The 12,875-nt window shown below is 50.2% G+C and overlaps 1 protein-coding gene across 2 annotated transcripts in view; it reads left to right on the forward strand.

Annotated features, from left to right (window-relative positions):
• Positions 1-12,875, forward strand: part of LRRC74B (leucine rich repeat containing 74B) — a 494,937-nt gene that overhangs the window by 217,475 nt on the left and 264,587 nt on the right. The gene's annotated exons all lie outside the window — the stretch shown is intronic.

Below are 12,875 nucleotides of genomic sequence, written 5' to 3' on the forward strand. Positions count from 1 at the left end.
TCTCGGCAGTATCCCTGTGTTATAAGCCTCTTTAAACACTTCATGTAGTACTGGTGCTATCTCTGAGCTCTATGTTTTATAGAACGCAGGGGGCAGCCCATCACTCCCCAGAGTTTTGCAGGTGGCCAACGATTGCATTGGCTACATCTAATGACGGCAACACTATCTCGTCTGACGTGTCTTGTATAGTTTCCTGGGGGACCTGCTCCTCATGGCTATATAGTCGGGAATAAAAATCTCTAGATGCATCGTTTATTGCTAGCTGCTTGGTGTGCATTGTTCCCGTGTCATCTTTGATGACTGTTATCAGATGTCTTGGGTTTTCCTTCTTACACAGCCATGACAGCAGTCTGCCTGCCTTGTCCCCTTCTGTATGATCTCTAGTGGTCTTGGCTATGTAGTCATACTTTGACAATCTATCCCAGGTATTTCGGCATTCCTCCCTAATGCTCGCCAGTTCCCGCTCCGTCTCCCCGGTCTTCTGGGTCAGAGCTTCCAGCTGTTGAATTCTCTCCTCCTTTGTCTCCAGCTCACCCGTAAGCAGTTTCCTTATTCCACCCGCACTGGTAATAACCTCTCCCATAACTACGACCTTCATAGCTTCCCATGCTGTGTCCCAGCTTTTAACGCTCCCCACATTAATTTCTATATATTCTATTATCTTGCACCTGAGATCTTCCTTGAAAGCAGGGTCTGTGAGTTCATCCGTCAGCATGCGCCACACTGGTATGGGTGGTCTAGGTCCTTTCATCCTCCATTCCATAACTAGGGGAGAGTGGTCTGAGATTGATTGACCTAGGTAGGTCGCCTGTTCAATAAGGGGAAGGTGTATTCTATGTATCAGCAAGTAATCAATCCTGGTGTACAGGTCATGGGGAGATGAGTAGTAGGAGAACCCTCTGTCTTCAGGATGCATTTCCCTCCACACCTCTGCTAGGTCTAGATTTTTTATTACCTCATTCAGTGGAGACGAGGTCCGTTGTGACCCCTGCGGTGGGCAGCTGGATCTGTCTAATGTGGGATCCCGGACACTGTTAAAGTCCCCTCCCCAGATAAAGAAGCATCTCCGATAGGCTGCCAGCTTCTCGCTCAGCTTGGTCATGTATCCTGCAGTTCCACAGTTGGGGAGGTAGGAGTTAACTATGCAAATGTATGGTTGTTCTATGTTCCCCCTTAGTATTAGGTATCTCCCCTCTGGGTCCACCTCCTTGGACAGAAGCCTAAAGGGCACCATTTCATGTATCCACGTGTATACCCCCAAGCATATTTAGAATAGGGAGCCCAGAAACCCTGTCCCCCCAGTGGCCCGTCACTTTATGTTTGGCATCTGTGGTGAGGTGGGTCTCCTGTAGCATAGCAATGGAGACTCTCTTCCTCCTCAGGGAGGATTTAATCCTGTTTCTCCGCATGTAGGTGCCCATCCCCCTGACATTCCAATGTCATTACTTTTATGTCAACTGCCATTATCTTGTGTCCCGAACCCTTTGCAGTCCGCTCTCCTTCCGCGCACCAGCTTCCCCTTAACCCCCTGCCCCCTGACTTCATAGCTTCAGCGCCTTCTCTGCCAGGCACCTCCTCACCCCCATCCAATTTTCCCTGAAGGCCATGTAATGGGACAACAAACAACTTAAACTAACCAGTCTGCATCCAACTTGTGCAGTAAACCAATAGTGCTTAACCAAAAACAAGTAACTGCGCTCAGCAGCCGTGGTCCAGTTGCGGCGTTCGAGCGCCCTCGCACCTTCGTGGCCCATCCAGGTCGTCATGTGCGAGTTTGTGCGGTGTCGGCAACGTGCCGGCACCTAACAGTTGGTGGGGTGGGTCGTACTCCAATGAAGCTTTCAGGTCGTCATCCCATCTAAGCATCGCATTTCAGCTCGCCATGTAGTTGTGTATGTAGTCCATGCCGTATTGCAGCAGTTTCTCGTATATTGGCACGTACCCTTCCCCCAATGCGTTCGCTTCCAGCCTGCACTGCTCAAGTGACTCGTTCTTCACCCTGATCTAGATTGTTATGCTCCATCCACATCCTAGCCGCTGCTGGCGTCTCCAAGAAAACTGGTCTCCCTTTGTATATCACCTTGAGCCTGGACGGATATAGCAGCATGTATTTGAGTTGCAGTTGTCTGAGTCTCTCTTTGATTGGAATAAATGAGTTCCCTGCACGTTGGACCATTGGCGTGTAATCCGGGTATATAGCTATACTGGAATTATCACAATGAATTACCCCGCCTTCTCTCGAGAATCTCAGGATGGTCTCTCTGTCCCGAAAATTAAGTATTTTTGCTATCATAGGACAGGGGTAGGAGCCGTGGGGGCTTTTTTTTCTGCAAGGACCTATGGGCCTCTCCACCACAAATTCTTGTGACAGCTTTCCTGCCCCTATTTCCTGTAGTATCAGGCTTTCAACAAACTCAATGAGGTTCGGGCCCTCAATCTCTTCCGGAATTCCTAGCAAGCGCATGTTATTGCGCCAAGCGCGGCCTTCAGCATCTTTAGCTCTGGCCTCCAGGGCCGCATTCTTCCTCTCCAGCTCTGTCAGCCTCATTTCAAGATTTCTGGTGGTATCCATTGTCTCTTTCAGGTCCTTCTCAGTGCTTGCGACCCTTTCTGTGAGATTACGCATATCCTGTCTCATCAGTTGCATGTCGGATTTCACTTTTCTGATTTTGGTGTCTATGAAAGCTTTCTGAGCAGCAATTGCGTCCAACACTTGGCTATCTTTAGTTCCAGCTTCTTTGGGCCTGATTACGAAGTGGGCGGTAAGGGGTTAACGACACCGCTAAAGAGCCGTTAACCCCTTACCGCCCTATTACGAGGTCCGCTCGCAGGACCCGCTCTGGATGCCTGGTTTTACCAGATGTCCTTAGCGAGTCCCGCGAGCAGCCCAGCATGCTAACAACGGGCCCGTCATTAACCGGCCCATTGTTAGCATGCTCCCCATTCCCATTGAGCCCTATGGGGGCTCAATGGGAATGGGGATGGTCCGGAGTCCGGGTTCCCTGAATGGGGAATACCGGGCCCTGCAAGGTCGGAATGGCCCAGTATTTCCCTATTCAGGGAACCCGGACATGGACCCAGACCCGGACCCGAGTTTGGAGGCAGCCATGCCCTTATTAAGGGCATGGCTGCCTCCAAACTCGTAATGAGGCCCTTTGTCTGTCTGGGCTGGTTGCACCGCAGCTTCGCTCTTTGGTTGCCCTTTAGGTGTGGCAGCGTTGAACAAGTTCATAATTGTGTTCTTTCCTTGTTTTTCCCCCTGGACTGAGACATATTGCAGTGTAGCTCAGACCGGCTTCACCAAGCCTCCACTTATTTCTCTCTTGCGTCTTCTGAAACTAGCGGTGGCTGTGGCTCGTGTGTTGCTCTATAGTTCTGGTTCTTGTTACGTGTTGGATGGGGTGCTGTTTCCGTGGTTCAATCTTAGGCTTACGCCCGGTGTTACACCGTTGTAATATCAGTGAACCTCGCTTGACTATTGTGTGGTAGTCTCCTGCTCTGCTTTGATTGTTCCTTCGTGCGTGCCAATGGCTTCTTCCCCAGGTGCCAGTTCAGGCAGGTCAGCCCTCGGCTCCAAGCCTCACTTGTGGCGTTATATGGTGCAGCACTCTACCAGTTCCCACGGCAGTGGGAGATGCATGTGCCGCTGTGCAGGTCAGCCCCTGGTGCAGTGTGATGCGTTTTTCTTCCGCCCTGGCGCTAGTCCTTCGTCACTGAACCAGCCCCCATAATATCCACTTGTCCTAGCCGTCCCTGTGGCCGTTAGCCCCCAGATTGTTCCAGATAGTCAGACCACCAAGTGACATCAGTGTGTTTTGTGCGTCTTTAAGGGCCGATTCACTTTGGCAGTCTGGAGTGCCTAGTGTGCTGGATTCCCGCTGTATCCGGCCCAGGCAGCCCAAGCCTATAGCCTCACTTCAGGTGCGGGAGGCAAGCTGCTACGGCCACGTATGCATTGAGCCTGGAGCGTCTCTCCTGCTACTGTGACACACCTCGCGCTCGATACTACTGTGATCGCCTTCCTCTCACGTCTGAGCAGCTGCTCTTACCTCCTTGGTGGTGCCCCAGTGCTTCTCTCCCGTGTCAGGCATCTCCTTTGAGTTTCACAGCTGCTCCTGCACGACATGCAACCTTTGGGGTCCCACTGCCTTCGTCTGCCTCCTGGCCTGGCTATCTGGTTGCAGCAGGAGGGTGCCTCCTCGTCATCCGTAGCTCCGCCGCTACTTCTTATCCGTTGCTGTATCCTCTGGTGCCGGGTTGCCGGGTGTGCGCTGTCCCCACTGCCGGTCTTCACTGTCTTTGCTGCCAATCTCTTCACAGAGCGCGCCCGGGGGATTCCGGCACCGCACCAGCCACGGGCCAGGCACCCAGCAGCTAGTCCGCTTTGTTCGTTCAGCGGGTCGTCACAGGCAGTGTTCTCTGGCTCATCGCCTCCGCTGCCTGTCTGTGTTCAGCTCCAGTATCACCAACCGTCTCTGCAGGAGAAGGGCTAGCCCGTTATTACGCAGCAGCCTCCAGGTGCCAAGGAGCAGGGCATGCCCCTCCCCCACCACGCTCTGTGTCTCCTCTCAGGCTGCCATTTTTTCAATACCCCCGGGGCTCGTTCGTGGGACTCGTTCTCTCGAGCGCAGACATCAGACTTCACCGGGTCTTCTTTCACAGGTAGCAGAAACACTTGCTCTGCACAACGCTGGCGCTTCAATCGTGCTATTTGCTATTTTCAGCAAGTTAGAGGATCGCAACAAGAATCTTGATGGGTGCTCAGACCTGACACAGCCTCACTCCATGAGCTCCGGCCACCGGGATCTGATCATAAGACATCAGAGTGTGGATCCTGCCTTTCAATGACAGTGAAAGCCCTGAAAGAACGTAAAGGAAATTAGCTGCATGTAGGCCACATAAATCCCCTTTTAGGATTCTGCCGAAAAAGGGATTCTCTGTCGAGTCGAGGAGCGTCTCTCCTCATCGGAAGAAAGCTACAAGATCTCGATCTAGGAGTGGATCTCACCACTCATCTTCGTCTTTACGACGAATGAAGAAAAGGAATCACAGGTCGCCATTTTCTTCATCAAGTTCCTTCCCAGAATGGGTAACTTGCCAGACGAAATCAGCTTTAGCGGCTGAATGGGAGAGATTCAGACAAAATATGCTCCAGGTTTTCGAGAATGCAGCCCTGACCCCCTCGAAACAAAAGAGTAGGAGACATGCCCCTATCGAGGAAAAACCTGACAAGGAAAAGGCAAAGGACAAACAAACCCTGTGCGCCTTCGAGGCTGGGTGTCCATAATAAAACTCCTCGAGAACGCCAAAATCTTCGACGCCTTCGACAACGAAGGGTTCAACACCCTTATTGGGTAAATCTTCGATGCCCTTGTCATCGAAGCCCTCGACGCCGACAGCGCTGAAAATTTCAACGCCATTGTCAAACGAAAAGGCCAAAATTTTCGAAGGAGGTCGAGAAGTCCAAAGAATCCTTCACTCCACTGCCAAGACATGACTTTTCAAGTCACTTTTGGCAACATATGAGAAGCATGAGCCATCAGATGATGAAAATCGACCTTTGGCTTGGAGTATGGAACACAAGGCGTTCCAGAGGCTCTAATATCAAAAGAGTCGTGGATGAAGGATCTGTATGAGTCATTACAGACAGCAAGTGGGATGGACACTTCTGCAGAGATTGAATTTGGCAGACCAGACCCTCACATTACACAGAGGGGTCATATAGACAACTAATGGCTAAAGTCATTGCATTTTTGGGGTGGGGCAGGGCTGCACCACCTTATGAGCAGGATGACCTGACAGACATTTTGGACAAGGGAACCCAAGAGCATCCTATTCCTCCCTTCCATGTAGCCTTGCAAAGGCGGGTCATTGCAAACTGGGATACACCAGAATTCATTCTGGCGGTAAATACAAAATTGACAAGTAAATACAGGACCTCGAGTAGCAATCCTTATTATCTGTCGAAACATCCAACTTCAGAAAACCTGGCGGTACAGGCCTCCATAACGACTTCAGAACAAACTGCCTACCCAACCATTCCCATAGACAGGGATGACAAACGTTATGATGCCTTGGCAAGAAAAGTCTTTTCGGCTGGGAGTATGGCCCTTAAGTCGGCGAACGCCACATGTGCACTTGCTAAGTTCACATTTAACCTATGGGACTGTATAGCAATGGCGACTGATCCTATTTCGAAAGGGGAAGAATGAGACAGGGGGTCATTACAACCCTGGCGTTAAGGGTTTAACGGCGCCGTAAAAGGTGTCAGCGCCGTTAAACCCTTAACGCCTGATTACGAGGTCCCTTTGCGGGACCCGACCTTAACGGCTGGTTTTACCAGTTGTTAAAGTAGGGTGCCGGAGAGAGCTTGGTGCTAATTACGGTACCGCAATTTGCGGTACTGTACTTAGCGCCTTCCCCAGTCCCATTGAGCCCTATGGGGCGAAAATGGGAATGCGGAAGGGCCATGGAGAAATGGGGAAATACTGCCCCGCCAACCTTGGAATGGGGCGGTATTTCCCCATTCCACCATGGCGGACTTGTTACAACACCGGCACCAACCATGGTGCTAGTAGCACCATGGTTTAGCGCCGGGGTTGTAATGAGGGCCACAGACTTTTTAGCATTATTAAAGATGGGAAGGAGGCTATGTGTGAGTGCCTTCAAACTGGTTGCGACCCAGTGGACAGAATCGGCAGAGCAATGGCGGTTAGCACGGTGATACACAGATTTGAGTGGTTAAGAAAGTCTGGGTTTACATTAGGATGTGTAGTCAAGACTTCCTAACATGCCCTTTGACGGCACATGCTTATTTGGCAGCAAGGCTGATGAGAGTCTGGAGAAGCTGCAGACCTCCAAAGCGCAGCCAAATCCCTTGGTGCTGCAATCAGACAACCGCAAACTCTCCCCAGTGGAACAGCTTGGATGGGCAGGTCTTTTTGTTTTTATTCCTCAGCTGGAAGAGCAAGAAGACTAGCGAGTCAAAGAGGTCATAGAAGATTCCCCCGTAGTGGACGGGGGAGAGGTCCTAAGACTGCCCAGGCAACGGCTGCTTTACCCTCAGCTGCTGCATCAGCCACCTCAAAACCTCTCTGAGACCTTAGTCCACAAAACTCCATTGGGAGGCAGACTCAGGATTACTGACTTTCCTTTCTGAAAAGGCCTCAGGATCATCCACCGCAGAGCAACTCTTTCAAAATTGCAGATATGCTCCTTGTGCAGGAGAGTTTGACCCTGCTGAAGAAAGGTGCTATATAGCCGGTACCTGTAGTGGAGAGGAACAGGGTTTGTACTCCCCTTACTTCCTAATCCCCAAGAAAGATGGAGGATTGGGACTCATCTTGGGTTTAAGAGACTTGAACAAGTTCCTCAGGAAGGACAGGTTCAAGACAGTTACCCTTTCTCAGATCCTTCAGGCCCTCCAGTAGGTATCAATGAACCTTTAGGATGCTTACTTTCATGTGCCAGTCCTTCACAAGCACAGAGTGTAACTGAAGTTCGCTGTTGGCAGTTATCATTATCAATTTTGAGTTCTGCCTTTTTGGGCGGACCTCCGCCCGAGGGTTTTCACCAAGTTGATGTCGGTGGTGGCAGCGAGTCTCAGGAGAGGGGGGGATTCATGTCTACCCCTACCTGGACGATTGACTGATCAGGGCTCGGTCACCCAATCAGGCCAGAAGGCCAGCAACAAAATCCTTGTACTGCTGCTTTTGGAACAACTGCTGTTGGTGCAGGGACAAGAATGTGGAACATTTTGTGTGCAGTACACCTATGGTGTTATCATTCTTGTTACATCTGGCTAATCTGGGGCTTCAGGTTGGCAGAATAAAAGGATATCTGGCATTGCGGTCAATTTCTAAGCGCTCGTGTGAATAGGTATCTTTCTTCAAAATGTCACTAGTGGTACAATTTCTGAAGGGACTGACAAATGTGTTCCCTCCGATCCCTTTTCAGCTTCCAGTTTGGGACCTTAATCTGCTTCTAACATTTCTCATGTGTACTCCCTTTGAACCAATTCATTTTTGTTCTTTAAGGTTGTTAACCTTCAAAACCATTCTTTTAGTTGCTCTAACATCATACATTGTTGCCACAAAATTGTGTCTAATTTTCATCTAACACAGAAAATTGTACTGCCTTCTTTTTATCCACCTCCTCATCCTGAAAAGGAGGAGGAGAGATTGCACTGGCTTGACCCTAGGCGTGCACTTAGTTTTTATATTTCGAAATTGCGACAGGATAATCAACTGTTTGTTGGTTATACATGCCATAAATTGGGGATGGCAATGAGAATACAAACATTATCAGGGTAGATTATTTTAGGCATTTCTGAGTGCTATATATACAAGCTGGAAAAGATCCTCCTGAGGGTCTGAGGGCTCATTCGACCAGGGGCATGGCTACATCCTCTGCTTTACAGAGAGGCAGAGAGGAGTCCCAATTCAAGATATTTGTGTGGCAGCCACATGATCCTCCGTTCATACTTTTACAAAGCATTATTTTCTGAACTGTCCCTCAGGCCAGGAAGGAGGATTTGGGAAGGTCAGTGTTACATTATGTTCATAGAAACCCATAAGAAACTCTTACTTGAAACTGAAAATTCTTACTCCCTCCTCCAAAATAAATACTGCTTTGGGAGTCTATCAAAAGATGAGGAATTCGTGGGAGGACACAATCCATTTGAAGAACAAGTTACTTAGCCAGCTAAAGCTGGATATGGATATATCAAAATATGAGAAATATGTGGGAGGAACATCCAGTCGAAAGAGCATTGCCAGGGGTAAGTAACTTGTTCTTCTATGCCACTCTCCAAGACTATGGAACCTCCTCCCCGTCAGCATCAGACTCGCCCCATGGTCATATAATTCAGAATAGAACTCAAGACCCACCTTTTGACGGAGTCTCTCCTCCTCAACACCTAAGCCATCACATTCCCCCCCACGCCACCTGACTCGCTAAAGGCCGTATGCCCCTCTACTCCCTGCAGCCCTGTACATCTGTACCCCTTCTCTTTGCCTCCCTGTATCCTACCCCCCGCAGAATACCTGTTCTGTTGTCACCTCTGAAAGCGCTCTATTATTCATCCGTACTGATGTATACCTCTGTAAAGCGCTTTGTTGTGCATCTGTATTATTGTATACCACTGTAAAGCGCTCAGTCTCTTCTCGAAGCTAGGTCTGCGCTCAACAAATAACATAATAATAATAATAATAATAATAATAATAATAATAATTAAAAAAAAAGGTAGGCAGCAGGCTAGCCAGGCGGGAGGCAAGGCTAGTGGGGAAACAGGCAGGACAAGGAAAGCAACTGGCAGGGACAGGAAGGTGGACTAAGTATGTAGCTGGCAGAAGGAAGGGCAAGGAAACTGGTGGGGAAAAGGGCTAGTCAGCAGGTAGGAAGCAAAAGGGCAATAATAAGGCAACAAGCAAAATAGTAAAAAGGGAAGAGAAAGGCTGCAGGCAGGAACAAGCAGAAATGCAGGACAAGTACTAGTGGTCAACTAAGTCCAGCAACCACGTTAAGATGCAGTGAAGTCCTGCAAAGCAGGCTTTAAATAGGACTGCAGCCGCCAGAATGACATTCTGGATGGCAGCTTACATTTCCATGACAACGGGGGTGCACTGCTTTAAGACACATGCAGTACTATGCTGACACGTTCCTGCATTGCAATCGTTTTCTTCAAGAAATGGCGCTGCTGAGCCTGGCTGAGAGGTGCTACCCTCAGTGTGTGCCTTGAGCCTGCCTTCCGGCGCACCACCAGCTGCCTTGACCTGTGGCCCATGGACCCCTACACAGGCCCGGCTCCAGGTATTTTTTATCTGGGTGGGCCAGGTTTGTGATCAGGGGGGCCAAACCTTTCTCAGATTCAGGATCCGGCAAAAAATGTCTTCCTGGATCTGAAAAATCCATTTGCTCTTAATTTGCCCTTAACTTCTTTATTCTGTTAGACTGCTTTATAAGCCAGATGCCGGGATTCAAACCCAGGTTGTTAGGACCCGCAAGACTACTTGAATGTCTGATAGAGATGCTTGTTGGGATTACACTCCCTGACAGATTTAAGCCAAATGAATTCTTGGGGAAGACTGACAGATGGTCCCAGGTATATGGGGCATGGGTGTGGAGCTTATGGCGGGAGTCGTTAATCGCTGTCATGAGTGCAGCAAATGTTACATGTTTTTTAAGTTGTCTTTTTCAACTATTGGGGCTTTATGTTTAGGGGCAGGTGTATGACTTTAGCTGGAAACAGCCTGTTCACCTCACCAGGTTTTGCTCACATGAGGTGATTTGCCCAGGTTCACTCAATGTGTTCAAATGGGAAACCTGCTCTCGCCTTCCACCTGCTCATCCCTTCCAAAATCACAGGCTTTCCAGTTCCCCTTCAACAGTCTTCTGCTCTCTTCTTCAGTTTGCTCCTTTGTTTCCTTCCATAAGCTCCCTCGCTACTTTGAACTTCCATTGGCTACTCCATTGGCTACTCATTTCATCTTCATCTTCCACTCACCGAGACATGGTTCATGGCCAGCTCTGTCACAAGCTTTGACACGCTCCTCCCTGATGGCTACAAGATCCTCTCCGCGCCCAGGTCCAACCGCTCCGGAAGGGGTATAGCCCTGATCTTCCCTGAGTGGATTCCTGCCTCTGTCATTCCTACGCAGGCCTACTCCTCTTTTGAATGCCTCATCTGCAGGCTCTCTCTCTCTCTCCTAGCCATTCCCTTTCTGTGGCTACTAGTTATCGGCCACCTGGTCAGAGTTCCTCCTTCCTCTCTGAGTGGGCGGACCTCTCCTCCTCACACCTGGACTCGAACACTCAACTCCTCCGTCTTGTAGACTTCAACATCCACCTGGATGCTTCCTGTCCTCCCTCTGGACCCTTTCGCGACCTCTGCGACTCTCTCTTACTCACTATTCTCCCCTCTGGCCTAACTCACTCTGCAGGGCACACTCAGGATGTTCTGATCTCCTCAGACATTCCCCTTTCTGTCCCTCTCACCACTCCTCTCTCCCGGAGTGATCATTTTCTCCTTTCCTCCCATCTCACCCTCTCTACCCCACAGGCCAAGCCACTTCCATCACTGCCACCCACCTTTTCGGTCATCCGACCCATGAAGCGCGTATTAGTTGAGGCTTTTGCTGCCACTTTCTCACCCCCCTCCCCTTCCCTCCCCCTTTGGCTGACTCTCACCCTGACACAGCCCTCTCCACGCTCCACTCTGCTATATCTGATACTCTCGATATCCTTGCCCCTGTCATGACAATCCGCCTGAAGCCCAAAGCCAAGTGCAACTCCTGGTACGACTCAGACCTCATCACCCTTAAACGCAAAAGCAGGGTGGACGAGAGGAAATGCTGTGCTTCTTGTACATCCTCTGACAAACTGGCCTGCCGCCTACTCCAAAGGCAGTACCGACTCTCTGTCCTCACCAAGAAGAGAGCTCTTATCCAAGCCCGTGTCTTGGCGGTATCTAACAACTCGGCTGAACTCTTTAAAATCTGCAAGGAACTGGCCAATCCTGCCGCAGTCTCTACCTCTCCTGTCCCTTCCCAGGCCCTCTGCACGGCACTAGCTTCTCACTTCATCTTCAAAACTCAGGACATCATGTCCTCACTCCCCTCCTCTCCCCACCCTCCCTCTACTCCCTGCTCTTCCTCTGGCCCTTCTGTAGCCACTTCTCCTCCCTCTTTCTCTGCCTTTCCCCTGTTCTCTGCTGACGAGGTTTCTAGACAAGTCTCATCAAAACAGGTTCACCCCTGTTCCTCCAAAACCATCAAGGACAACATTGACACCCTGGCCCCTGCCCAGGCTGACTTCTGCAACCACTCATTCACCACTGGAGTCTTTGCATCCCCCCTGAAGCACTCCCTTGTGCACCCTCTTCTTAAGAAACCCTCTGCTGATCCCTCCTGCCCAGCTATATATCATCCAATCTGCATCACTCCCTTCCTGGGCAAGCCCCTGGAGAAACTGGCCATCTCCCAGCTTAATTTCCACACTGAATCTTTTGGTTGTCTTCATGACCATCACTCTGGCATCAGAACTGCCAGAAGCACGGAAACTGCTCTCCTGAAAATCCGTGAAAACTTACTCTCCAACCTTGACTCTAATACCCCTCGTGTCCTCATCTTACTTGATCTCTCTTCTGCCTTTGACACTGTCAACCATGCCATCCTGCTAAATTGTCTCTAGATAATCTGGGCATCAGCGGTCAGGTCCTGGCGTGGCTGACCTCCTTCCTCTCTGACCGATCCTCCCAGGTCCAACGTGGGTCCTTCCTCTCTGCTATCTTTTCTTTACCTGTGGTGTCCCCCATGGGTCTAACCTCTCTCCCTGGCTGTTCAGCCAATACCTGGCACTCCTTGCCCACCGCATTGCCGCTCTCTGCCCCAGCTTTCAGTGCCATGCGGATGACACTCAACTCATTTTCAGGCTCCCTTCGTCCACCTCTTCTCCGTCCCTCATCTCTGACTGTCTGTCTGTTATCCAGGAGTGGTGTGCCGCCAATGACCTCTGCCTTAATGCCAGTAAGACTGAGATTCTCCTCATCTCCTCACCCACTTCCTCCTTTCCTGTAGCTCTCTGGCTGGCCTCCCTTGGCCCTCTTCCTGCTCCCACCTGCAAGGCTAAAAACCTCAGGGTCATCTTCGACTCCACACTCTCTTTCTCTCCTCACATCTCTGACATCTCTAAGAAGTCACACTACCAGCTGCACCTCCTCAGAGGTATTCTTCCTTTCCTTTCCTTCCCCCAGAAGCTCACTGTCTCCAGAGGTCTGGTTCCCTCTAGGTTGGACTATTGCAACAGTCTGTTTCTAAATCTGCCTGCTTCTACTCTCTGCCCTCTGCAACCCATCCAGAACAGGACTGCAAGACTTG

The sequence above is a fragment of the Ambystoma mexicanum genome, chromosome 10, assembly GCF_040938575.1.
Source record: "Ambystoma mexicanum isolate Mex_15411 chromosome 10, UKY_AmexF1_1, whole genome shotgun sequence".
Taxonomy (NCBI): Eukaryota; Metazoa; Chordata; class Amphibia; order Caudata; family Ambystomatidae; genus Ambystoma; species Ambystoma mexicanum.